This window comes from Fukomys damarensis, unplaced genomic scaffold, assembly GCF_012274545.1.
Source record: "Fukomys damarensis isolate Sample0158 unplaced genomic scaffold, DMR_v1.0_HiC HiC_scaffold_24, whole genome shotgun sequence".
Taxonomy (NCBI): Eukaryota; Metazoa; Chordata; class Mammalia; order Rodentia; family Bathyergidae; genus Fukomys; species Fukomys damarensis.
In genome coordinates this window covers 44,285,240-44,310,919 of record NW_022900936.1, presented here as the reverse complement: position 1 = coordinate 44,310,919, position 25,680 = coordinate 44,285,240, and the positions used below count along the sequence as shown (strand labels likewise).

General features: G+C 36.7%; 1 protein-coding gene and 1 long non-coding RNA gene across 3 annotated transcripts in view; one reads left to right on the top strand and one right to left on the bottom strand.

Moving 5' to 3' along the window:
- The window catches only part of Col8a1 (collagen type VIII alpha 1 chain), a 144,960-nt gene that overhangs the window by 18,185 nt on the left and 101,095 nt on the right, over positions 1-25,680 (bottom strand). The gene's annotated exons all lie outside the window — the stretch shown is intronic.
- LOC104873105 overlaps positions 1-25,680 on the top strand; it is a 56,544-nt gene that overhangs the window by 17,147 nt on the left and 13,717 nt on the right. Inside the window, exon 2 of the long non-coding RNA XR_783360.1 lies at positions 1,105-1,164. This is a non-coding gene — a long non-coding RNA (uncharacterized LOC104873105). The remainder of the gene's footprint in view (positions 1-1,104; positions 1,165-25,680) is intronic.

Here is a 25,680-nt window from a genome sequence, read left to right as displayed (position 1 = left end):
TTTTTTTTTAAAGAAACACTATTCAAAGGTTAAATAAAAATGGAATGCTTGCTAAGGAATCTTTAAAAAGTGATTACAAATTGTAGTATATTCTTATGATGTGTTGAGTCAAAATTCTTACATTTTGTAAGTATAGTCTATGCCTCATGTAAAAATGAAAAATGAATACAAAACATGCACCTTGAGAATGGGAACGGTGAGTAGTTATGACACAGTCATGTTTCTGGTGCTACATTTTTCATTTTAAATGAAAAATTGAAAATCTGAATTCTAGAGGAAGCTCTGTAGTAAAATAAGTGATAGACTTTGCAAGAGTAAGTTCCTTATCATTCCATGGGCCTGGAGTGCACGGCAAGTAAATTCTTTCCTGATGTTCCAAGAAGGATCTTATAGCACTCTATATTTTTCATGTGAGCTTTAAGAAAGGCACATAGGTACCCACTCAATAATTTAATTAATATTTTATTTTTTGAATTACATTTATATAAGCATTTTCATGTGAGCATCTTTCTTCTCCATATTAGTGCATTTTTATAAAGAACATGATATAAAATAAAGACTTTTTCAGGTCTTTTCAAGGAAGAGATGTATAGGAAAATTTTATCTAATATAAACCATTAAACTGTATATTATAAAAATACTTGTTTAGAACAATAATCATGTGTTATGAAAAATAAGAATTTTATTAAACATTTTCTTCTCACACACTTTTGTATCACCTTGAACTCTTCTTCAGAACTATGGATTTACAAGTGAATTTCAACCAATGAGAAATCAGCAGTGTCCTTATGTTATGCTGTTAGAACTTGGTAGTTGTAGTTAAAATAGTTCTTTGTAAATACCATGGATTTATTGAATTTAATACAGTGATAAAATTAGACTCATTCTCAAAGTATCTCAGGTCATAGAAACTAGAGTATAATCGCATTAGGTAAAAAGACGAGCAGATAACTTACTTCCTGAATGGCCTTCACTTGGATCTTGAGCTCTAACGAGTCCTGGGGCAGTCTCAAGGCTTGGGAGAGAAGGGCAAGGAAGATGGGTTTGCTTAAGGATTCAACTTTGTAATTTCCCCATTTTCAGTAATTTTTTTGTGCCTTCTAGGTATTTCATTACTGCATGGCACCCAACTCAAGAAAATTGAAGAGTTTAGGTGAAATGCAAGTAAGTTAATGATATTTTTTACTACTAGATATTCTGATGAGAGTTTTGAAAATGGAGAAAGCTAAAATATAAAGTATAATGAATTGAGGTCGCAGTCAGCATGCTTCTTGGAAGCAATCGTGACAGGTCTTTACTACCACGGACTCTTGATTTCTGAGGATAGTGACAGATTACACAAGAGTTTCTTCACTGTGCCTTACTCTTTATGGAACTTTGTACTCCAGCAGTGTATCAAGAAGATTAAATGAGCAAGTCAATTTCCCTTTCTTTAGGGATAGGCCATTATGATTGTTTTGTATTTTTATGGGAAACTGTGAAATAAAAATTCACCAAGCCAGGGAATGAATCCCAGCCTAATCAACCTCTCCATGATACTAACCTATTTATTAATTAAATTACTATGTGGGTACATATGTACTTAAGAGTTTAGAGGTAAGGGGTAAAAAGCATAAAACAACCAACTGTTGACTTTTTCTCCCCACTTTTGGGCTGGTTATTTTTGGGGGGCCCACTTGTTGATATTTAGTTATGATTATTTGAGTCATATAATTGATATTAAAAGTCAAGCCCTAAGGCTTTTATCACACATGGGAAAAATGTTAAATCAACGGCACTTGGGAAAAAAATAATGAATAAATTTTCACCAAAATTGTCTCCTCTTACTCCATACCCACCTACATATAAATAGCAATCTCTGGTCAGAACAGTAATCCTACTAAAATTGCAGTATTTAGTCCTGGAAATTTATGAATTATAAAATTCAACAATTTCTTGGTCAATGAAAATGTAGATTTTTTTCCCCTCTGTTTTATGGGTCAAGAGCTGCAGAAATTCCACAGGACTGTTCTCAACAATGAATTTAAATTTAAAAGTTAATTCTCAAACTGGGACTAAGCCCAAAACACTAAATTGTAATAAATTGTGAGCAACAGAGAGGGCAGTCTCTAGAATCCACTGCTTTTTAACCGCAGCTCCACCTCAATAATTAGCCTACGTGGTAACATCCTGCCCTTTGAACACAGGCAAAGCACGGAGTGCAACCAAACCACAGCTATCTTGGTATTAGAAGTTCCATTTATTTAAAGGGTGGAATTTATTTTGAGGTGGTGAGATGGATGTGCTGTCTGAGAGGAAAAATCATATGGTTTTCACAGTTAATCCACTGAACATTTTTCACAGAAAAGAAGTGGAGAAAAAAATTACAAAGAATTATGTAAAAAGATATCAGATCTTGAGGCTACATCAGTAAAGGAAGCTGGAGCTATATAAGGAAATTTTTATGAGCAAAACCCTTTACAAGGCATAAGAATTCACACAAACATGGACTTTCACTGATAAACATGATTCACAAATATGAATTCTCAGGACTTTGAGTGTGAATAGGATTATGAATTGGAGATGAGAGTCAAGGTGTAATCTTCTCTGTAACCTCTGTCATATCCTTGTATTCCTTTAAGATCCTCTTCTTACTAAGGTACATAGTAATTCCCTTTTACTAAGGTAATTAATTGGATGGGATGGAAGCCCATGCTTGGAGAAATAGCGAGGGGCACGAATGAGTGATTGGAGCCAGGTGGCCAGTGTGGTGAATGAGAAACATCTGTGCTATCCAAAGGGGCGGTTGCCAAAAAGCTCACTTCCTACCAGTCATGGGAATGTGTGTTTAGTTTGGGTAGTTCTTCCAGTTTATCAAGAGAATTCAGAAATTAGGACACACTGTGAAATTTCTCCTCCTTTTCCCCCTTCCCCTCCTCCTTATTCTTTCTTTTTTAACGTTATGGGTAGGATGCAGCCTTCAGGCTGCTGGATACATTTGTTCAAGGTGGTTTCTAACATCTCTCATCCTAAATTTTTCTTTACTTCCTTATTTTGCTTAAATTTTTAAGTCCTGGAATTGTTTTTCTCCATTGTGTCAGCTGGTTACCTTAATCACCAAATTTGGCAATCTCGTATTGAAGTTTTAGGCACTATGGTTGTGGCTAGAGATATATTAAAAATAAAGTGAAACATGATTGACTCTTAAGAAGTTTGTAATCAATGGTTGAAAATAAGAAAGTAATTTAGTATTAGCACTTCGGTAAAGACAAAACAGACTTGGGTTGGGTGGGGTTTATTAGGTGTAAGGTCCTCAGAGACAGTATCAGAATTTCTTATTAAGGGAGTAAATGGGGGCTGCTCAACAGTTGAAGGGTATTCTTTGCCATTCATCAAAAATCGTCTAAATGCAGACATTGGACATCCAAATCAGTTAAAGCACAGAAAAACAATTTATCCTGATTCTATCACTTACTGTGTGATCTTTTTAACCTATTTGTGCCTGATTTCTTTATGATAAATTGGGTTGATGATAACATGACCGGTCTTAGGAGGTTGTTGGAAGGATTCAGGGTAAAGCAAATAATATGCTTAAAACAGTGCTTAGATACAGTAAGTACTCTGTGCTAGCTATTATTTAAATAAATAGAAGAAAAAAGTGAAGAAGAAAGAGGATAATGAGGATGGATAGAGGGGATCTTTATCACATATTCCATGACAAATTGCTTTATTTTGAAGAATTTGAAAGGTAACGATTTTTGTTTTCACTCTGCTCCTATTATGAAAATTAAGCTGACCAATTGCCTCCTTGGCTGAGATTCTAAAGAAAGGCAAGGTAAATGTAGCTTCTAATAAGTAGGTTAACACACATTGTGGTTGCTTCCCCACATGCTTGCTGTGTGCAAACACTATTTAAAAGGCTGGATCCCACCCCCCAGCTTTGCTTCCCTCAAAGACTGATCACTCCAGTGTTCTATACATTGACTGCAAAGAGCTGTAGCTTTGAAATTCAGAGAACAGAAGACATTTCCATGAGGTGATAGCACATCGGCCTTGTGAAAGTGATTGCAGATTTTAGGCTGTATTTTAGTGCTGAAAGAAGTAAAATCCACAAATAATAATAGCTATAAACTTTTAGGTCAGAATACAAATTAACTTGCAATTTTCTTAGAAGCTTGATTTTTCTGTGTGATATTTGGGCACTCGAGTAATAGTAATGTTGCTATAGTAAATTCCCTACACATAGGCCTCTACTTAATTCAAAAGCATATTGAGTTTTGTGTCTAAAAAAACTGACTTTTATAGTTAGTGTAAAGTAGTTACTTCAAATCCAAAATACCAAATAAATCCCAGCCATATTTAGCCATGAACACTTGTTTTAATATAAAGGTTAAATTCCCTCAAATTGAAGCAAATCTATAACGTTTTTGAAAAACAAATTCTTAGTCAAAATTTATAGGAACACCATATAAGGGACGGATACTGTGTAAGAGATCACTTAAGTGTCTGGAGAAATAAGATCAGAATTTTAACTGAGAATTCTCTTTGTACCTAATTCATAGTGGCACAAAGTAAGCTTGATAATTGGCTGTCAGATGAATATACAAATGGCACCATTTTCATCCTGTCCCCCTGCCTTTTCCAAATCTTAAAGATCTAAGGTGGGTGATGGCTACATCATGGCAACAGAACACTGAATCAGTGCTACTCTTCCTTCTACCTACTATTTCTATTATCTCTCTCCTAATTTTGTATCCTGGTGCCTGTTACCATCATACAAGAATGGAAAATCTCACATAATAGCTAGTCTTCCTTAAGAATAAATGAAGAGTATTATTTTTGATTTTACAAGCTGTGTAAAAAATAGAAAAGAAATGGTTAATGGTAAAAGAATTGAGATTGCTGATAATTTTTATTCATCTGAACAATGTTTGTAAGATTGTCATAGAATTGGTTTAGGCTGAGTAGCAGTATCATAAAGGCATTTTTCTAGGTTCCCAGTCTGATATTCAGTTAAGGACTTCAGATCTCAAGTGACAATGTCTGAATTTCTCTCCATCTACCAAAAACTCTGAGATACTATTTTCATAGAACCAAGAGTGTTGGACTAAGTGATCTCTAATGTTACCATCTCAGTCCTTTTTGTTGTTTTTTAATCATGCCAGAAACCAGAAGGAATCAGACAATAGATTGTGGATTCAAGTACTAACATGAATGCTGAGAAGGGTGAGGAGAGATGAACATTTTATTGTTTCATATTAATAAGAACTCTGAATCACTCTTTGCAAAGTACCATGATTCTTTACCCTGTGATTGTCTGTTTTTTGGGACATATCTTTGCTATGAATTTCTGTCTCCCAGCTGTGGAAACCAGCCAAGAATACATTATTGACCACCTGCTCACTTTCTTACACACGACGATTCCCCAGACTTATTTTCTTTGCTTTCTCTTCCTACTGGTTTATGGGTTTCCCTTATGTAGCAATAAAACTCTTGGAGAGTCCTCTTAGGGATAAATTAATGCCGCTTAAGTAGATTTCCGTTAGCTGCTCTTTGATGGTTCTGTTTAAAAATAAAGGGAGAGCTGGGGCAGTTTAGTCCTTATTGAAATTTTCCTTCCCTTTGCTTTAAAGTCACCACTCCTCAGAAACACTTAGTTACACTCCAAGAGAGCTTTGTTAACACTGAAAAAATGTCTGGGAAATATTGTCAGAAGACAAACTCACCATCTTTTAGTAATTTTTTCCCCCATTGGCAAGGTATCTGCATTATGAAGAGACCCAGCTCAGCCTGTGTGAGCTTTTCTTGTATTCCTTTAAATACCAGAAAGTGTGTCTGAATTCTAGAAGAGCAGAATGTGATCTTGTTCTCTACCCTAATAGCAAACAGATTAAGGATCTGTTGTCACGATCCTATTTCAACTCTGAGTAGTCTGCAATTCATTTTTACATTCCTTATATTTTATATATTATTAATTCATCTGAATCTTGTATTTAATTTTTGTTTTCTTTGGGACAGAACATCTTATAGGGTTTAATTTCTTCTCACACTCCTACCCCTGAGAGTTGGAAATTACTAGTTTCTGTCTTGAACTTGCCACTGGCCTCTGTGTAGCCAATGTTAAATCATTGCTTCCTTAGGGTTCCAGCTTCTCTGTTGTAACACAGTAATAGAATCTGGATATGGAGGGAAAAAATTCCCCAAGGAGAGGCATTATTCTCATGGGCATTGCCACTGGAATATTCTATTATTATTTATTCTATTATATTGTTTGCTTACAAAGTGAAGCTAATCAGAGGACATACGGTAGGGACTGGCCTAAGGTCAGTGACTCTATGTGAGACTCTACATGAGCTCCAAGAGCTCATTACCATATACCCCCTTAGTTTTCTTGTTTGGGTCACTCAGTAAACATCTTTTGGACCACGATGTTAGGTACTATGGAGACTTAAAGAAAACTAAGATGGTACTTCTGCCTTGAAAATATCAGGGAAAGGCCAATTTGTGAAAAAAATGCAAAGAAACCAATTCTACTTCCTTTCCTTATCAGGTTTTCTGGCCCCCATTCTCTTATCTGCGTTTTCTTTCACTTGTCCTTTGCCATCTCTATCCATGATTTCTTTGCTCTTTCCTAAATTTCTAACTCCTAGTTGATATTTTTTGTCTCACCAGCTCATTTTAAGCCAGAATAAAAACTAATGTTCTTCAAAAGCCAGGTGAGACACAAGAATCAAAATAATCTTCCCTTTTCACTGGATTCAAGGGCAGACTTTTTGAAATCAAGGAGAAAATACCAATGTGGTATGATTGGGCCAGTACTACAAATCACCTATCCATACCTGGAGCCAAAAGCTTCCTCCATAGGTCTACTGTGTACATGAAATTTTTATTAAAGTTTTAGAATCTGGGAAAGCCAACACAGCCAAAGGTTTTGTATAGTAGGTGATTGACCCATAATGAGGTACTTACAACATCTAGGAGAACTGGGCCTGGGTCAGTCTGAGAGGTCTGGGCAGAAATGCTATCCATTTCCAAACAGGGCAGTAAACATGGCAGTAAAAGGTTATAGATACCTTGAGGTCAAAGGCATGAGATGGATGCATGAAGCCTAGTTTTGCCACCAAGCCTCTCATACTCAGAATGGCCTAATCTGTGCCTGCTGCATCATTACTAAGAGGTCAGAGTTAACATGTTTAAAGGGAATACCCTGTAGGCTAGTCTCCCAAGAAAAGAGTTGTCTCCAGCAAAACTCCATGGAGAATGGTTACAGCCTAGCTCAAAATTTGTACTTAAGACAAACAATTTTGGAGAGACTTAGACTTCAGCCTCTCTCCTCAGATCCTTCCACAGGAGGTGCTTTTGGTTTCTCAACATGCACGCGGATATGCTGAATCCTGAAACTGGCTTGCCACACTATACAGCTACAGTTGCAAGGCTTGGACTCTATCTTGTAGGCAGGAGAGAGGCTAATTCCCCTCCCAGTCATGATTGAAGCGTGGTCAGGAGAAGACTGGAGGCAAGGTTCTGCTACACCATGATGCTGTTTTATCTAGTCTCCGATCACACCAGGGGTAGAGCTGATGCTTCTCTACAAGAACAGTTTAAATTCCTCACAATCCAAGCAGCAGGAGCCTCTCCTAGATTCTGACTTCCAGACCTACTGGAATTTTATGCACAACCCTAGGCTAGAATGTGCCAAAGATAATGGGGACCCTCACACCCACTACTACTTCACTGCCTATAAATTTTCCCTAATAAAAACTGTGTTGCTATTTGCCTTGTTTACATCACAGTCTCCAGATCCACATCCCACACTTCAGTACTCTACTTAGAGACTGAAGTTCTAAAATAAGAAGAATGCAGAGAAATATGTTCACCCATCAATTAATTAATTAATCCATCCTTTCAACATTCTTCAGTATTTAGCAAGTGCCAGGCGCTGGAGACACAGTAAGTGGAGAATGAGGTCCCTGTCTTGGAATGACTCACAGAGTAGAATTGTCTAGCTGAGGAGTTGACTCCTTTCTTGCATCATTTTCTGTCTCTGAAAATAGTAACAGGGAAACTTTCAACTCCTGATTACGTGTGTTGGGCTGAACTACTCGAATGACAATTGCCAGCATTTTTACAGTCTCATGCTGGCTTCCTTTCACATCCCGGTATGTAACTGGGCATCTTCTGCACTCCAGTCCTTGATGTATATCCATAAAAAACAACCAACATTTTAAAGTATCAGTCTGAAAAAGGCTTGGCAAAGGATGCAGATATAAGACATTGCATAGGAAACCTAAGCAACTTTTGAATTATCTGAGTATCAGGTCTATAGAAGCACGTCAAAAAAGGATAATGAGAATAAGAATAAGAACGCCGAGAAGGCAAAGAATTACTAAATCTACATATTCCTATTATTTGTGATATTCTAGATTTTAAAAAGAAAAACCATAATAGATTCTTTTTTTTTTTTTTTTTTTTTTTTTGTACTGGGGATTGAACTTGAGACCTTGAGCTTGTGAGGCAGGTGGCAGAAACACTGAACTAAATCCCTGGTCCTCAAAATTTTCTTTTTTAAAAAAATAAAATGTCATCTATTTGTCAGTTTATCTTCCTACCTATTATTTCTCTCCTCCTCTTTCTATAGTTGCCAGTGCTGGCACAGTAGCACAGACACAAAACTTAGTTTATTATTTGATTCTGTGTTATGGTTGAATATTAAAGTAGATATTTTCTGCATTTGGCATTTGTTAAAGGATCTTTTGGATTAAATACATAAAATAGAATGCCCTACTATAATTTAAGTGAAGATTTTCCTTCAAAGATCCCAAGTTACTACAAAGTTATTGTTTTCAAAAAAGATTCTGTTTTAAAAAAGATCCTTTCTATATGAATACAAAGTTTAATAGCCAAACTTTATCTTATGTCTTGTCTGATTCATGAAACTTAGAGGTGTAAATAAGAGTCAGTGGAGAAACATACTGAAATGCTGTAGCATCCTGTTAGAAGAGGATGTGGCTCACTCCTGGCTGTCATTACCCTTAAAAATATGGACAGATCTACTCACCATGGCATGGAAACCAGGTATTAACATTGGCACTACCAGGAATTACTCAAAGTGCTGTTATTATTAACATTTCATGAGGTTTTAGAATGCTTTAAATACTGTTAGACTTTCTTAGTAATGACAGTCTAAAAAGTCAGACTTCAAGTGAAAGTTTATCAAGTGTCATATATTGTGTTTTACATATATTATCTCATTCAATAGAATCCCACAAACCCTATGTTAGAAAGCATTCCTAGTATCATTGTTATGTTTGGGTTGATTTTTTTCTATTGGTATAAATATTTTCAGGAAGGCTGGTAGAAGGGCCCTGCATGTCCCCCAAACAGTGCAATGACAAGGAGAAATCATGGGGGTATATACAGTAGTCTGTTCACTCTGGTGACTCGGATCCTCTGGGCATCCCCACTGTGCTGCTCAGGATTGCTCTCACCAAGTCTCTGTGTATAAATCTGTACCCTCCTTTTTATATAATGTATTTAAAAGTTCTTCTTTGTTTTATTTAATTAAAAAACACTTTAAGAGTATTTTAAGTTTACAGTAAGATTGAGTGAAAAGTAGAGAGTTCCTTCATATCCTCTCTTCCTCTAAACAGATGTAATTTCCACCACCATCAGCATCCTGTCCTACAGTGGTACATTTGATATAAATGGTGAACCTGCAGTGGCCCATCATAATCAACCAAACTCCATATTTACGTTAGGTTTCTTGGTGTTGTACATTTTATGGATTTTGACAAATAGATACTGATGTACATGTATCTACCATTGTAGGGTCACATTGAAGAGTTTTACTGTTCTAAAACTCCTTTGTGCTCTATTTGTTCATCTCTTCCTGCTCTCCAGCCCTTCATAATTGCTGATCATTTTATTTTCTCCATGATTTTGCATTTTATTTAAAAAATTTTTTTATTTTCATTCTTCTATTTTATTGCTGTATGTTTGTAATATATAACAGTTACATTCATGTTGGGGAATTGGTACATGTACATATTTACTAGAATCATGTAATAGATAAACTTATCAGGTTTACTTCTTTACTTAGTAATATGCATTTAAGCTTCCTCCATATCTTTTCATGGCTTGACCTTCAGTCTGAATGTACTAGATTGTTTAAGGACATTGCATTTTTTTCAGTGATGGGGATTGAATTTATCTACCACTGAGCTACACCCCCAGCTTGTTTTATTTTCTTGTAAATAGGCTCTTGTTAAAGTTTTCCAGGCTGGCCTTGAATTTGTGATCCTCCTTCCTCAGCCTCCAGAATAGCCCAGATTACATACATGCACCATTACACCCAACCTGGACATAATATTTTAAATCCTTATTTAGGACTTCCCAAACTTCTCCCCTGACTTAAGAAAAAAAAAATGATATGGAATTGGTTATAAAGTTTTCATGTAATTTAACAAAGCAACATGGGAAGGCACTCATGACTGACAGTGGTATTATTGGGTTACTACTCCAGGATAAAACATTTGTCTTGTAATAGAGTTCCAGGGAAAGTGTGTGATGGGAAGCCCAGGAGTGTGAGGATCACTTGGAGTATCTCTGAAGGAAAGTGGCCTCTCGATGTCCCTGGCCATGTATGGAATTCAACCCCATAACGGAGGTGAGCTAAGTAAGGTTCCTTGAGCACCTGACAACTACTATATGTTGATTCCATGAGCATCTTCACAGTTAACCTGCCCAGATTTCCATGAATGGAAACCACAGAAGAGATTTTGGCTTCTTAGGTATACAGAATTAAGACAAATCACAAACCCAGCTTGATGAGATAGAAAGTTTGCAGCTCAAACACCCCTGTTTTGTAGAAAATACTCTAGTCTTGGGGAGTATCAATTTCAGATAGAGGTTACTTTGCCTGGAATCTTCTCAGTCATAATTTATTAAAGGACATCTTTTCACTGAACCTGAGTATTAATGGTCATTAGGATCATTGAATCACTGAAAAAAAATCCCTAAATGACTTCAGAATTATTATATTTAACCTAATGCTGCTGAAACTATATTTCTAGTTAGAATTAGCATTATTTTATACTATAATTATTTGAAAATTGGCCATCAGTGTATATATGCTATGTTAATATGTTAAAGTAATTGTTCTTCATGAATCCATTATCTTTGTTAAAGTGTTATTATGTAAATATTCTTTGTTATTTAAATCATATAGACCATATTATACCATTCTTCTATTGAAACTCTCCAATATCTTCCTATTACTTTTTGAATAAAATCCAAATTCCCATAATTTACAGATTCCTGACAGTAACCTTCTCTCTGTTCTTTGAAGTCATCAGTAGGTCCTGCCAGGACACTGGGGTATGCTGTTCCACCTGTCACAATGCTCTTTCCCCCAGATCTACACATGATAGACTCCATTTCATATTATTAAGATCTCAGCTAAATACCATCCCTACAAAGAGGACTTCAGCTGGCCAAGGAAGTGTCCAAGCCTGGTCAGTCACTATCACAGTGCTTTATCTGTAGCATTTCTTAGTAGTTGGAATCATGCTACTTATTTCTCATTGTCCACTTTCCATGCTATGTTTATAATCTCTGTGAGAGAAGGCAGTTGACCTGTCTTATTGCCCGTGCTATTTGCTATTTTATTTGCCAGGGTTGGCATTAAAGTAAGTGCTTGACAAAAACATGAAAAGTGAATAAATGAATGATAGTGTGGGTGGTAATCAACTTTCCTTGAGAATGATTCTGTGTTTTGTGATTGTATATGCATGCACATATACCTTGAGAGGGAGACACCTCTTTTCTGTTCTCTCTCTTGCTTTCATCTCTGCTACTGGATAGTACATGGCAGTGCATTGGCTACTTTTGATTTTTGCATTCTTCAGGGTTTAGCAGTTTTGGCACGTAGTCCTTGGTAAATATGTACTGTTGAGTGGGTGGATAAGTTTGTACACAATGCTGATGAGCCTCTTTTCAAAATATATGCCATTGGGCACTGATAGGGCACTGGAATGCTACCCCAAAATATGATAGCTTAGCATACCGAGTATTTTAAACTGAAGAAAAGTGAGGAAAACACAGGAAGGTTACTCTTTTACTTTCTCCTGTCTTTCTTACCTGAAATGGGCCATAAACCAATTTTCTGACTTACATCTGCTGTAAGTAGGCCATAAAAACCACCTTTCAGAGATGTCCTTGCCGCATATCTGAGGGCCAAGAAGAATCTGAGCAAATAGGCATTGCTAATCACTACCTTGTCCAGTCATTTACTATTAAATCATGCCTTCTGTCCTCCAGTCATAATTCTGTTCTACTGTTCATAAAAAATACAATTTTTCCTTGGACTTTCTTTTTTGGGAGGTCATCATTTCTCAAAGCTGTGTATTTATTTTATTACATATACCTTATACGGAATAAATATGTTTTTCTATTATTAATCTATCTTCTATTATAGGCATCTCAATCGTGAAACTCATGATGAGTACTACTTTTTCTCCCCAGAACAAGACTTGTCAAACTGGTTTTCCTGGTCAGATGGTGGCAATCAGTGTTAGGGTTTAGTCCCATGGTTCTGGTGTTTTGAAAAATGCTAGGAGAATAGAGTATGGACTGACATTTAGCTAATGCTTACTATGTGCAGGCAGTTGGTTAGGTACTAGATACCCACATTTTATTTAACTGTGGCAACACTCCTTGAACAATTATCACCTTTCTTTTTAAAAAGTGAGGAACCAAAGACTCAGAATATTGAGTACATTGCTGTTATTGACTGAGTTAAAATTTCAAGTTCTTCTAATTAAAAGCTGTGCTCAATATACCACACTATCACATAAACAACCAAATAACAACACCATTCTCTTCTGTATAAATCATTTGAGTTAACAAAATACCCTTCTGAAATGAAGGTACTCTCTGTAAGGGTTATCTTAAGAAGCCATTACACACATATATTAATAGCTCATAGATTTAAATTTTCTTATTTTTTTAATGGAGGTTATTATCCCAGGGAGATGGTACAAGTTGGACTGAAGGGCTGGGTAGATGAAGTTTCTGAAAGTGTAACCCCTCAGGGAGGAAGACTTAGGGTAGAAAGAGAGAGACTCAGGGTAATGAGAAGGGAGAGGGTGGTATCTGAGAGCTGCACCCAGCTGGGTTTACACTAACCTCTTGAACCAGGGACTCAGTTGGCTGTTTCCTGGGAATTCTGACTGGTAAGATGGTTAGTGTGAGAAATAGCATAGCAGGGCAGTTATGTGTATGAGAACTAAACCAAATACTTAAGTGTAAATGCTGTCTCTGTCCCTAATAGTCTATGAGATCTTGTGAAGTTTATTTATCTCCATGCATCTCCTAATGTTCAGCTATTACATGGTGATAAGTAGTTAAACATAGTATTACACTTGAATGCTATGAGGAATAAATGAGATTTTTTCCATAGACAGTGCTTTATATAAGGTATATGTAATAAAATAAATACCTTGTAGATAGTAATTTGTAAATGTCAGCTATTAGTGCGCAATTGCACATAATCAACCGAAGGTCCTGTTTTGCCATCAGCACATTATAAATTGTCAAACTCGTGCATTCATTCCAGTAGGTATAAATTGAGACTGGATGGTTTGGTGCTCAATTGTGGGAACAACTGCATACATACAAAAGAAGAAAAAGAAAAGTCTCTTTTGACATTCCTCAGGTTTCAAGATTTGTGTTTATGGGAGCTCTGTCTCCAGCAATGTGGGAATTCTTCAGCTAAAACAAACATTTATTTTGCCTTTACATCTCTACTATTAATTTATTTTAATATTACTGATAATGGCTCTATTTTGAGTTTAAAATGAGATTAAGTGCCAATTGATTAAATTTCTCTTATGTGTAGATGAAATTTCATTGTATTTTATAACCTATGACAATCTTCTTTCACAACCAAAAAGCGAATGGAGTAACATTAATTTCTTAGGTTCACAAATTCGAAATGATTCTTCTAGCACTGATTTCTCATGCCACTTTATTATCATAATTCACATTTCTTTTCATTCATGTATTTTGGGAGACTCTGTTTTTTTATAGTGTACTTTCATACTTTGCCTGCATGTTTTGATCCAGAAGCTCAGTAGCAGGATGCATTATATATTGATTTACTTTTTGATAATCAATTGAAACAGTGATGATAAGATGCAGTATATTTGGATTGGAGCAAAAAGTCCATCCTAATGAATTGTAACATCATGAAAGAAATGCTCCTAATCCTCTTAAGGACTGAGCCAGGTCATCACAGGGAAATGGGAGATATTTGAGGTTTCTCTTTTTTTTTTCTTTTTCCAAAAAACATGTTGGTTCCACCAGCTGTTACCCAGAACATTAATAAAAACCTTGTCATCTTAGAGTTATTGCTGTTCTTGAAGAAAAGATAAATGTATGTATTTTTAAATCTGGACATATGAAGTTTTAAAAAATATTGTTGTAGTGTTCCCCTGGCTACATTTCCTTAGCTCTTTTCCAAGTTTTGGGCCGCAGAAACTGAAAAAATGTCTCTGTGCCAAAGTTAAATATTAAATGAAAGCCATGTGTCTGCGAGGTTTAGGTTTAATAAATTGTGGTGAAATAGGTAATATTGCAAATCATCAGAGGAAGAAATCTGTATAGAGAATGGGACTGCACTGTAAACAGTGTCACCTTTGGAGCTACAGAAAAGAAGGACCATGGCATATTTTAGTGTATCACAATATTACACTTATTATTGTTGAGGTAGGACACACACACACACATGTAGTTGAAGAATAAGAACATCTTCTGCTTCTTCCCCCTGAGGACATCATCTTATATATCAGCACTAGATTCTGAAAATTAGGTCCAGTTATTATGGTGAATGTCAATGTCAAAAGGCCTCCCTCTGCACCCCCAGTTTATTTTTTTAATTGAGTTTATTGGTACATTTTAGGTATACAGTACAGTTACATTCATTATTGGGATCTTGTACCAGTACATGACAGGTCTTGGTTCTCATTTTTTCCCCTTGTCCCTGCCCTCCTTTTACCACCTTCTCACTTCCCCATTTCCCAGTTTATTATCTTCTTTTTCTAGGAAAAAGCCAAGGGAAACTAAGGTATCATTGAGTGATTGTACAATGAACAAGGAATACAAAAATTTAGATTTCCTATTCCAGTTAATTATAGCGATGATTTGTTTTCCAGCCTTAATTCTATGGATTGGATGAGATGTTTGAGTTTTGTTCTTCCTTCCTGAGTGCAGCCTGCAATATGAAAAGAGCACAAACATTGCAGAATCAAAGTCACCTGAATTTGGATCCTGGTTCTGCCTCGTCCCACTTGAATAACCTTTGGAATCTCAGTTTCTTAGCCTGGAAGATGGGAATAATAATCCTTATGGGGATCATATTGTGAAACAAAGTCTGAAGGTTGACTAGCAGCTAGCAGAAACTCAACAAAGATTAGCTATTATACATTATATAGTTTTATATTCTTGCTATTACTATAGTGCTGGGTTCCAACAGGATATTAATATACTTTTTATCAACTGGCTTGGGTATCTTAGGTGCAGCCACAAACAAAATTATCCATACAAGAAGGAAAACCTCCTGGGTTTGTTGAACAGTATCTGATCTAGAAATAATATGTATTAACTTCAGAAGGAAAGTTCTCCATGGTAATATTTACTTTACCTTGCACTGAGTGGTATTTAAAATACTTTCCTGAAATAAAAATTTAATTGTAATTTGAGTAGGTAGAAGAAGAGAAATCTGTTGTTTTGGAGAAGAGAAACATTAAAGATAGCTAGGAAAAATAAAAAACACTAATGAATGTACAACATATATAACAGTACGTTCAAACTATATTGGGGACATTTACAAAAGAAATAGGAGGGAATTATGAAATGTTAACATTTTTAGACTGGGGCCATGTTATGGTTTGTGTCTAGATGTCCCCCCAAAGTCTCATGCAGTCATATGGCTTTTTCAGATGGCTGAATTCTAGAGTGTGGGATGCTGGGATTAAGGGTGTGTGATTATTAACCACTACACTGATCAGTTTGGAATCACACCTTAATTCTGGTAGTCTGTTTCTTTCTCCTGCCCCTCCTCCTCCTCTTTCTCTTCCTTCTCCCTTTTCCTCTTCTTCTTCTTTCTCTTTTTCTTGGGGGGAGGGGTAGCAGGGATTGAATTTTGGACCTTGTGCTTGCGATTCAGGCAGTGGCACCACTGACCTAAATCCCTAGCCCTTAATCCTAGTAATCTGGATAAAAGGTTTAAAAAGACGATTATTGGTACCTTTACCTTTTTTTTTTGTGGTACCAGGGATTGAACTCGTTTGTGCTTGCAGGGCAGGTAGTGGAACCACTGAGCCAAATCCCCAGCCTTCCTTTGCTTGTTTTTGCTGTCTTCCACTACCATGAACTGTTGCCCCTCTGCCATGTGGCCCCCTGCCTGGGAGCCGGCTGATTATGGACTGAAACCTCTACAGACTGTGAGTCAAATAAACCCTTCCCCTTTTAACTTTGGGTGTCAGGTACTTTGTCTCAGTAAGGAGAAAAGTGACTAACAGAATTTGGTACCAGTGAAGTGGGACTAAGTAATTGGCAGACGAAATGTCAAGGCAGTCTAATTTTGAGGCTGTGACCTCTAATGTTTGAGGCTACTGTTGGGGGCTTTTAGCCAGATTTACACTGAGAATCAAGAGCAAAGAGTCCAGCAGAATGATTTAAAATGTTTTGAGTTTGACCAGAAAGGAAGCTTCAGTATAGTTGTGGCCTGCAAAGATAGAGCAGAGGAGATCTTAATTGTTGAGAAGGAATAGAATAGAAAAGATGGCCTGAAGGCATCACAAGAAGCAGCAGGACTCCACTCTTTGCAGCCTCAAAATTTTACAAAAGTGGGGCTGGGGATTTAGCTCAGTCACCTCACGGCCTGCCTCCTAAAGCATAAGTGCAAGATCCTGAGTTTGATCTGTGGTACCAAAAAAATAAAAAATAAAAATGAGCAAAAGTGAAAGAGTTTGCTTTGAGCACCATGTCTCTAATGGCAGTAGCCTAGGGAAGTTTTTCTTCTAAATTTGATTCATAGGAACTGGAGCCCTACAGCCAAGAGAAAAGGAAGCTTGACTACTGCTCCATTTGGCAGCAGACCTTGGTGTCATCCACGCAGTGCTAGTTTTAGATGTACACAGAATGGAAGAGTTGTGGGATTAAGAAGGCTTCCACTCAGATTTCAGAAGAAGGTCTGGAAGGAAGGCCACGCAGTGTGTCCCTGAGAGGGCAGGGTGTGAAGCTGAAGGTGCACTGGAGACCTCAGAAGTTTGGAGAAGCCAGAAATGTGAATCATCTGAGGAAAACTGCAAGGAGGAAATAGGGCTGGCCCAAAAGAGAAGACATGGAAGCTACAACCATCAGAGGTGAACCTTAGGGGCGGAGCCACCAGAGCTTTTTGGAGTTCACAGCCTGCTGCAGATTCCCTGGGATGCTGGAAGTGGAACTGTGGAATTTAATGTTTGCCCTATTGGATTTTGATCTTGCTTTGTTCCTTTTCCTTGCTATTCCCATTTGTAACCTTTGGAGTGGAAATGTCTATCTTCTGCCATAGAATGCTGGAAGTATTTAACTTTCTTTTCATTTGTACAGGGGCTTGAAGCTAAGAATTTGCTTTAATCTCAGAGGAGATTTTGGACTTGGGCTTTTCAGCAATGCTGAAACTGTTAAACTTTTAGAGATAAATGGAATGCTTTTTGCCTAAAGGTATATACGTGAGGTTTTTGTTTTTGGAGGGGTAGGAGCAGAATATTATGGTTTGGGTCTAGATGTCCCCCCAAAGCCTCATGTGGTCATAGGCTTTTTCAGAGGTGGCTCAATCTAGAGTGTGTGCTGGATTAAGGGCATCTCATTGGTTCAGCACTGCCCTAATCCCAGTAGCCTGGATAATGTAAAAGTTGTAGAAAGATACTTGTTGGTTTCCTTGCTTACTTGCTTCTGCTGTCTTCTACTACCATGAACTGTTTCCCCTCAGCCATGTGCCACCCTGCTAACTTACTATGGATTGAAACCTCTATAAACTGAGCAAAAAACAAACTTTTCCCCTTTTTACTTTGCATGTTGCTTATTTTGCCTTGGCAATGAGAAAAGTTGCTAACACCTGCCAAGATCATACAGATGACCAAAAGGAGTTAAAGATCAACTGAACATTACCCTGGCTAACTTTGCTCTGCCTATATGAATGATATTGAGAAATACCACATGCCAGTGAAGTAAACAATAACCAGATGTACTAAGCTTTACCTTGATGAATGGCCTGTGAAAGAGTTTGGGAAGTTTGTACAGCAAAGATTGCAATCATAAAGGAAGGAAATAGGGCTCTAAAAAGAATCATTTATTTATTTTTTATTTAGTTAGTTTTTGAGATGGAGTTTCTTTCAGGCTAGCCTTTCACTATAGCTCAGGCTGGCCTTGAACTCAAGGCAATCCTTCTGCCTTAGCCTCCTGAATGCTGCAATTACAGGTGTGCACCACCAGGCCTGGCTCCAAAAAGGATTTAAAGTAGTAAATATGCTTTGAAACATCTTGGATATGTTAGAATTATTGTAATTCCCTTTAGCTTTACTATAGAGGGTACAAACAAACAAGCAAACACAAATACAAGCTTGTAGATTCCTGTCACATTGTTTGTTCTACTAGATACCCTCTCATGATGGGTGTGTGCTGGGAACTGTGGAGTTTATTCTCTTGGTGTTAGTTGGTGTGAGTCTGAGCAGTTGTAACAAGTGTAGAACATTGGAGCTGAGAATGATGTTTCTGCTTCCTGCTGTTCTTTTTCTTTTCATGGTTTATGAGTTTTTTGGACATACATGTGCTTCCTGTTATTATTATTATTATTATTTTTGGTACCAGCAATCAAACTCAGGACCTTGTACTTGCGAGGTAGGAGGAGGAACCACTGAGCTAAATTCCTGGCCCTCTGCCTGTTATTCTTACAAGGGTGAATCTGCTCAGAAGAGGAAGACAGTGAATCAGGTGATTGTATGATAGCCAAGTACATGTATCTGTAAGCCATATACATAACACATATACATACATATATTTTGGTACTGGGGGATAGAACTCAGGACCTTTTGCTTGCAAAGCAGGCCTGGTGCCACTGAGCTAAATCCCTGGCCCTGTGAGCCATACTTTTATTATGTAGCTCCTTGTATTGCCTACAGTTGGTGGCTAATGTAGCATGTATTGTATTCTGGTGTACTTGGTTGAATGTATGCTGTTAATAAATTTTTTTCTGTTAAGTACTATTATCCTTAACTACTATGTTAATAACCATAAAGATACAATATTATTAACTTCTTTATCAATCCTTTAAGAAATGCAACTATTTTGAGTTGAAAGATACCATATTTATGATTAAATTATGGGATGGTTTGGCAATGTTAACTAGCATTCGTGGAGGACTTGCTGTTTAACAGACCTAGTTGGAAGGACTCCACATTGATTTAAGGACCTATATTGATTAACTCATTTAATTCTCTGAATAGTCCCTCGGAGGAATTCCTTCTGAGAATTCCTCCTGAGATGGAAGCTATCAACATATCCTTTCTACTTCCTATTTACCCAAGCAAATAGCCATGGGAGATTTAAATAATATGTTAAAAATCATACCAAGAGTAAGAAATAAGACTAGAATTTGAACTTAGGGAGTCCACTCTGAAGCTTTAGGTGCTTTACTATACTACTCCTCTGAATGGGAACTATGAATATAGAATAGATTCTTGTCTGTACACACACACACAGACACACACACACACTTTCCAGATTTATGTCCACCCACAACAACTGAATTTGGAACTTTTATACAGATGTTCCTTGTATTCAAGCTGAGCTGTTGGATTAAAATTGCTGAATGTAACTGTACTTTATACCTAAAAAGTACCAATAAACTTAATGAAAAAAATTGAGTTACTGAGAAATACAACATAACTTCAGTTATTTAAAGGTTTCTGAATATGTTGTATTGGTAAAGGACTCTTTTAAACAATTGGAAATAAAGAAAAGGCAGAATCTCTAATGTTTTATAAACCTAAAGACAAGAGAGTAAGAAAATTTTTTTGCAAAAAATTCTTTTTAAATAAGTCCGATTAGATGTTGAAAGAATTTGGGGACATTATGGTTTCTTTGGCTGCTGGTATGATAGCCTGAAAAGGAGGAGGCTGTTTTTATCCCAAAGAAACCAGAAAATCCAATGTCAGCCAAAGAGAAAACTCTTCTAGGTCAAACCTCTGATTATCAGGACCAAATGCATGGGTTACTTGGGGAGCATGGCAGAGTGAAAGGTAGCCAGTTGGCTGAATGAGCTAGCCCTTGGGTGGCAGATCATTTTAAGAAACAGAACGTGTTGCTGGGTTCACAGACCCTAGTGCCACACTTCCTGCCACACTGCTTGGATCCTTGTTTCTCAGTGTGATTATAAGCAAAGTTTATTTTTTTCAAAAATCTTTTTTCCTTTTCATTCCTCCTTTATAAAATGAAGATAATAATACATGCCTCACAGGGCTTTTAGGCAGGAGTGGATCAAGGGGATTAGACAGGAATATGTGAAACAAGTGCAAACTCAAAGAATCCTTTCATCTCTCCCTCCTTGCTCCTGGAGGACATGTCACCGTCTCTTGCTTGTTTAATCTTCTAAAGAAATTTATGTCAATGAAATATGTGCTTATAATCCCTTTTAATTAATTTGCATGTTAGAGAATAAGTCATTGTTAGTAATTTCTCCTTTGGAATACCTAACAAGTCTTCTGTTTCTTCATTGACTCCGAACTATTGGAAAGTAGGGTAAAAAAATCAGATGACACTACTTGCAATTCAAAGAACAAATTGCATAATCAGTATGGTTGAGGTATGGTTACCTTGCCTTACATGAAGTTGTGGCTCTTGAGCCTCTAGTTCTAAATCTTCATTTGAAATACTTTTCATGGCTACCTAGAAGATACGGATGACATGTGTACAGTAAATGAATAAATTGCCATGTAGACATTATAGCAAAGGGAACATTAACTCATAGATTAGTTGTACCACCCAGATTGGACCAAGACTGACTTCTGCTTTGACTTTCCACCAGCCCATGTCTTCTTCAGGTTCTATGGGGTGGGAAGCCAAAGGATTCTGCTACTCTTCTAGGATTTGCTCTGGATACAGAAGATTCTAGAATTCTCACTGATGATCTTAAGACTTTCTCAGTATCTGAACAGGCTTAACTTAGTCTAGCCTCCTGAGATGGGCAGTGTCCCTGGGTGGGTACTCCTGGACCAATATGGAATAGCTATTTGTTGGAAGTTGTGGATGGAACTTAGCTGGGCATTCACATGCATTGTTGTGAAACACATGGCAGAGCTAGGGGTGGGAAAAAAAGAACCTAGGTGTAGGGTGATCTCCCTGCACCTCTGCAATATGATGCATAACTCCAAGGAATCTGAGAAATTTTAAATTTGAACTTGGCCTTCCAGGTTGTTATGAAGTTATATGTGCCAAAACAGAGGGTAAGTTAGGAAATCTAATATAATATCAGAGATGACTATCTATCACTATTTTTATTCTTTCCTTATCTTATAATGAGTTTTCTTGGAAGAGAAATATGATCATATTAATAAATCAAAACCAATAATGGGATGGTTTCACTGGAAGAAAAAGTAGAAGAAAGCAGAGAAGAAATCTCTAGAGGTCAGTTGAACCAAACATGGTATGTATCAACTCTCTGTCAGAAAACTGTGGTGTCTTCAAATTATTGCTGGAATATCTAGAATTCTTAATATAAATTCTAGGAAACTTGGAAGCTTCTGGGAGTCATATGTAAAATTAAAAGGAAAGAATATTTCATCTTCTGCAAAAGTCACAAGTACAAAGAACAAGATGTTAACAAGGTAGCAGCTAGGTAGGCCTAAGTGACAGGGTGTCTGTTTTTTTCTTTTCATATTCCTTACATATTTTCAAAGTTAGAGCATACTGAAGAATGGGGACAACCCCTTTTTTCTCTCCTTAAGAGTCCCTGGGGGAAAGTTGTATATGATCTTCTCCTGCTTGGTGAGGTGGTATTCTTGGCATGCAGTCAGTTTCTAACCATTTCTGACCCAGTAGTTATAGCTTTAACATAGGCTGCCAAGATATTCCTGTACCATGTATAGGGAGTTGCAAACTAGTACTAGCAGCAAGCGCAGAAGAAACTTAATCTTAATAATCAGACCCTTTTAATTTCAATTTCAACCCTGAGGATGCACTGAAGCTTCTTTTTAAAACATTTTTGAATTTAAGTTTTTCTTTAAAGTAACTTGTACATATATACAGAGTACAGTGTGGCATTTCAATGCATGTATAAATGCATTTCAGTGCATGTATATAATGATTACAGCAAGGTAATTAGAATTTCCATCTCCTTATCATTTCTTTATGTTTGGAGACTTAGAGCTTCTCTTTTTTTAGTTCTTCATCAAATATCTAAGTTATTGTAAACTATAATCATCCCAATGTATTGTAGAACACTAGGACTTATTCCTTCTACTTAACCGTATTTTGATGGTCAACTGGGAACTCCTTTGATAAATCAATCAGAGTGACTCTTTATTTATAATCATTGTGGCCTCTGACAGATCACCGAATCTGTCAGCCTCCAGTTCTTTAGGTGTACAATGAAAGTAAAAACAAGCTGCTTCTGAGGGATTGTATACATTGCCCATACAATGCCTGATTCAGAATAGATACTTCTTTAAGTGTTCCAAGTCTCTTCCAAGTCAATGCCAGATTTTTAAAAAATTGGTCTGTATCAGACCAATACCATTTCTCTTTTTATTTTAATAAAAAAAATCTCTACTGTTCCAAAGGTTATTCACTCAGCATTTTTACATATATGTTGTGTGGGCATAGTTCTGGAGAGCAAGTTTATTGAGATGGCCAAAATGAAACTGGAGGATGTTGTGTGACTATTTTCTACCTCTCTTTCAAAGAACTCCTGAATTAAAAATGCATCTGTCTCCCATTTCCTGCAGAATTCTGCTTATTTGAAATGTTCAAGAAATCAATTGATCCAACTTCAAACAAACTAGGTTCTGCTGGCCATGTAAAAGCCCAAACCTCCTTTTGTGTCACTCCCAAGGCTGAACTTCACTAGGAGCCAGTTCCCTTCATACCTTAGCAGAGGACTTCTTTTTGGCTGCTTATACTCTATGTTGAGCCAAGTGTCAGGCTGTGAGTGGAGGCAATAAATCTATGTGATTCTTCATAATTTGGAATTTCTCTTGTTTCTGATAAAGGAATGACAGGGTCTCTCAGCTGTAGCATATACCTCAGATAAATTTGTAATCTAAATCATGTTTTCTCATGAAATAAAAAACAGAATGTGCTAAATTAATCCAGATTGTTTTGAGGGCTTGGGTAGCAAACATAGAAATTTTCTTTGTTCTTCACTAGATCGTAACTGGAAATTTTAGAATGAAAATTAATTCCTCTCCATCTTTTCAAATATTTTAATTTCAATGAGAGGGAAGTATCAAAATTTTTCCTAGGTGAAGAGCTTACACAGAAAAGATTTTTGCCTTCCTGTTTTAAGAGTGACCTCACTACTGTTTGCACTCTTTTCTCTGTCTCTCCCCATTTATTATGGTACTTCCAAGTTCCATACTAAACTTCAAGACTGAGTGAAATAAATGTGATTGGAAACCAACAGTTCCTCAAAGTGGAAAGATTTTTCCATGATCTATGCACATGTCCTGAGATGACTAATGAAGCCAAAACAGGTCTGGCCAGCTCTAGCCAGCTCCCTGTGTGAGCACAGTAAAAAGACATTTTTAAAGAAAAACATGTTTTTAAAAAAAATTTCTACTTGATTTTAAGTATTTTCTATTCTATAGCATCACTAACAACATTTATTGTCTGGCATTTTAGTAGAAAATAAAACTTGCTTGGAACAAAAAGATTTTTTTTCCAGTAACATTTCCTAGACTCTACAATTTGTTTGCCTGAGAAAACCATAAATGAAGAGAAGAAAGAGCAATATAATTGTTCATGGGAGGAAGAGTGGAAGGGGCTGGTTAGCACTGATATGACTCCAACTAGCAAATGGCCCATTTCGAAGAACTGTGGTTTGAGCCGTACTGTATGAGAAGCCCATTTAAAAGCCATTTAAAGTTAAAAATGATCTTTTTTGATAATATCTCCTGATATTTCTTCTGAGCCGGTCAGGTCCTAACTATGATTTTGTTGGCATAGAGCAACACATTCAGTGATTCACCATTGATATGTTACCATTTGCAGTGAATTCGTCTGTCCATTCTCTTTACTCTTGAAGCAATTTGGTTTGAGTTTTATTAATTTAACTTTCTCTTTTGGTGGCATGTAGAAACAGCCTTTTGAACTAGCAAAGCAATTATACAGTGTGCCTAATAAAATGCTGGTTGATCTAGAAATAATGTACATTTGATCTAGGAATGAGTTTTTTACTTATGTTTATATGGATGTATCTGATGTTCTGAAGCAAGTATTGAAATCACAGAAAGATTTTTTATTTTAACCCCTACTTAGGTCTCCTTTTTTCTCAGCTTCATTTTATGAATCGAGATAGGGTAGACTTACAAAGTCATTTTGAGGGAAATTTTAATTTCTAGTCTTTCATTTGCTTTTTACATTTACAACAAAATTTGAAAGTTCTAAGAAAATATATCTCTTTTACTTTGCATTTGTTAGATGCATTCATTAAAAAAATTTCCCTGCTGCTTATTGTCCTGTCTTAAAAGATTCCTATTGTCATGGAGCTTACTTGTATTTTAGTGGAGAAAGCAAGGTAATAAACCAAAGAAGGTGATTTTAGAGGTAAATGTTGTGAAGAAAAGAAGCAGCACCTTGACTTCTAGGGGCTCATGCCACACTTCAGTTCAGTGTTTCTCCTTGTGTGGGTTACAGATCATTTGTGTCTCACTCACTGCCTTTTGTTCTCAATCTTGTCTGTAGGGTATCTGAATAAATAGGTTTTGGGGAGGAGGCTAGAAATGTGCATTTTCTGCAAGCTTCCTCTAGTTGATCATTATTCCCAGTGAAGATTGGCCACCATAGCACTAATGTATAGACAGTGACTACACTGTGATTCTTTTCAGTACAGTATTTACTATAGCACCAAGGATAAGTAATTGCCTCCATTGCAAGGAGTAACCTTATAATCTCCAAAAAGACTGCTGCTCAGTTTATGGAGGCAAAATGCCATGGAATTAGGCTTCACAATTAGAATCTTGAGATTCTCAGGCTTAACTTCTTGGTTGACTTTTGAGCTTGCTGGGTGTGTTGTATGTTTCAGATCAACCTACTTTTGTCTTTGGTTTAGAAGACTTGACAGACACTCTTCAGTGTCCTTTAAAACCTGCCAAAGAAAAAGGAGCCTTTTACCTTTTAGGAAGACTATGCCAACCAATGTTTCCTAAAGGATCTAGTATCTTGTGTCCTACTCATAACTTGACCTAATTGAAAGATCATCTTGGGTTCCTTGCTACACCTATTTTTATAGTGTGATGTATCCAAAGGGAGACACATTTTAACAAGATTTTAGACTTAAAGATCTCCAAGAACATGGGACACAAGTACAGATTCTGCCTGGGATTGAGTGATAATAATCTCTAAAATCCAGACTAGTTTTTGTGCTGTTGAAGGGTGAGACTT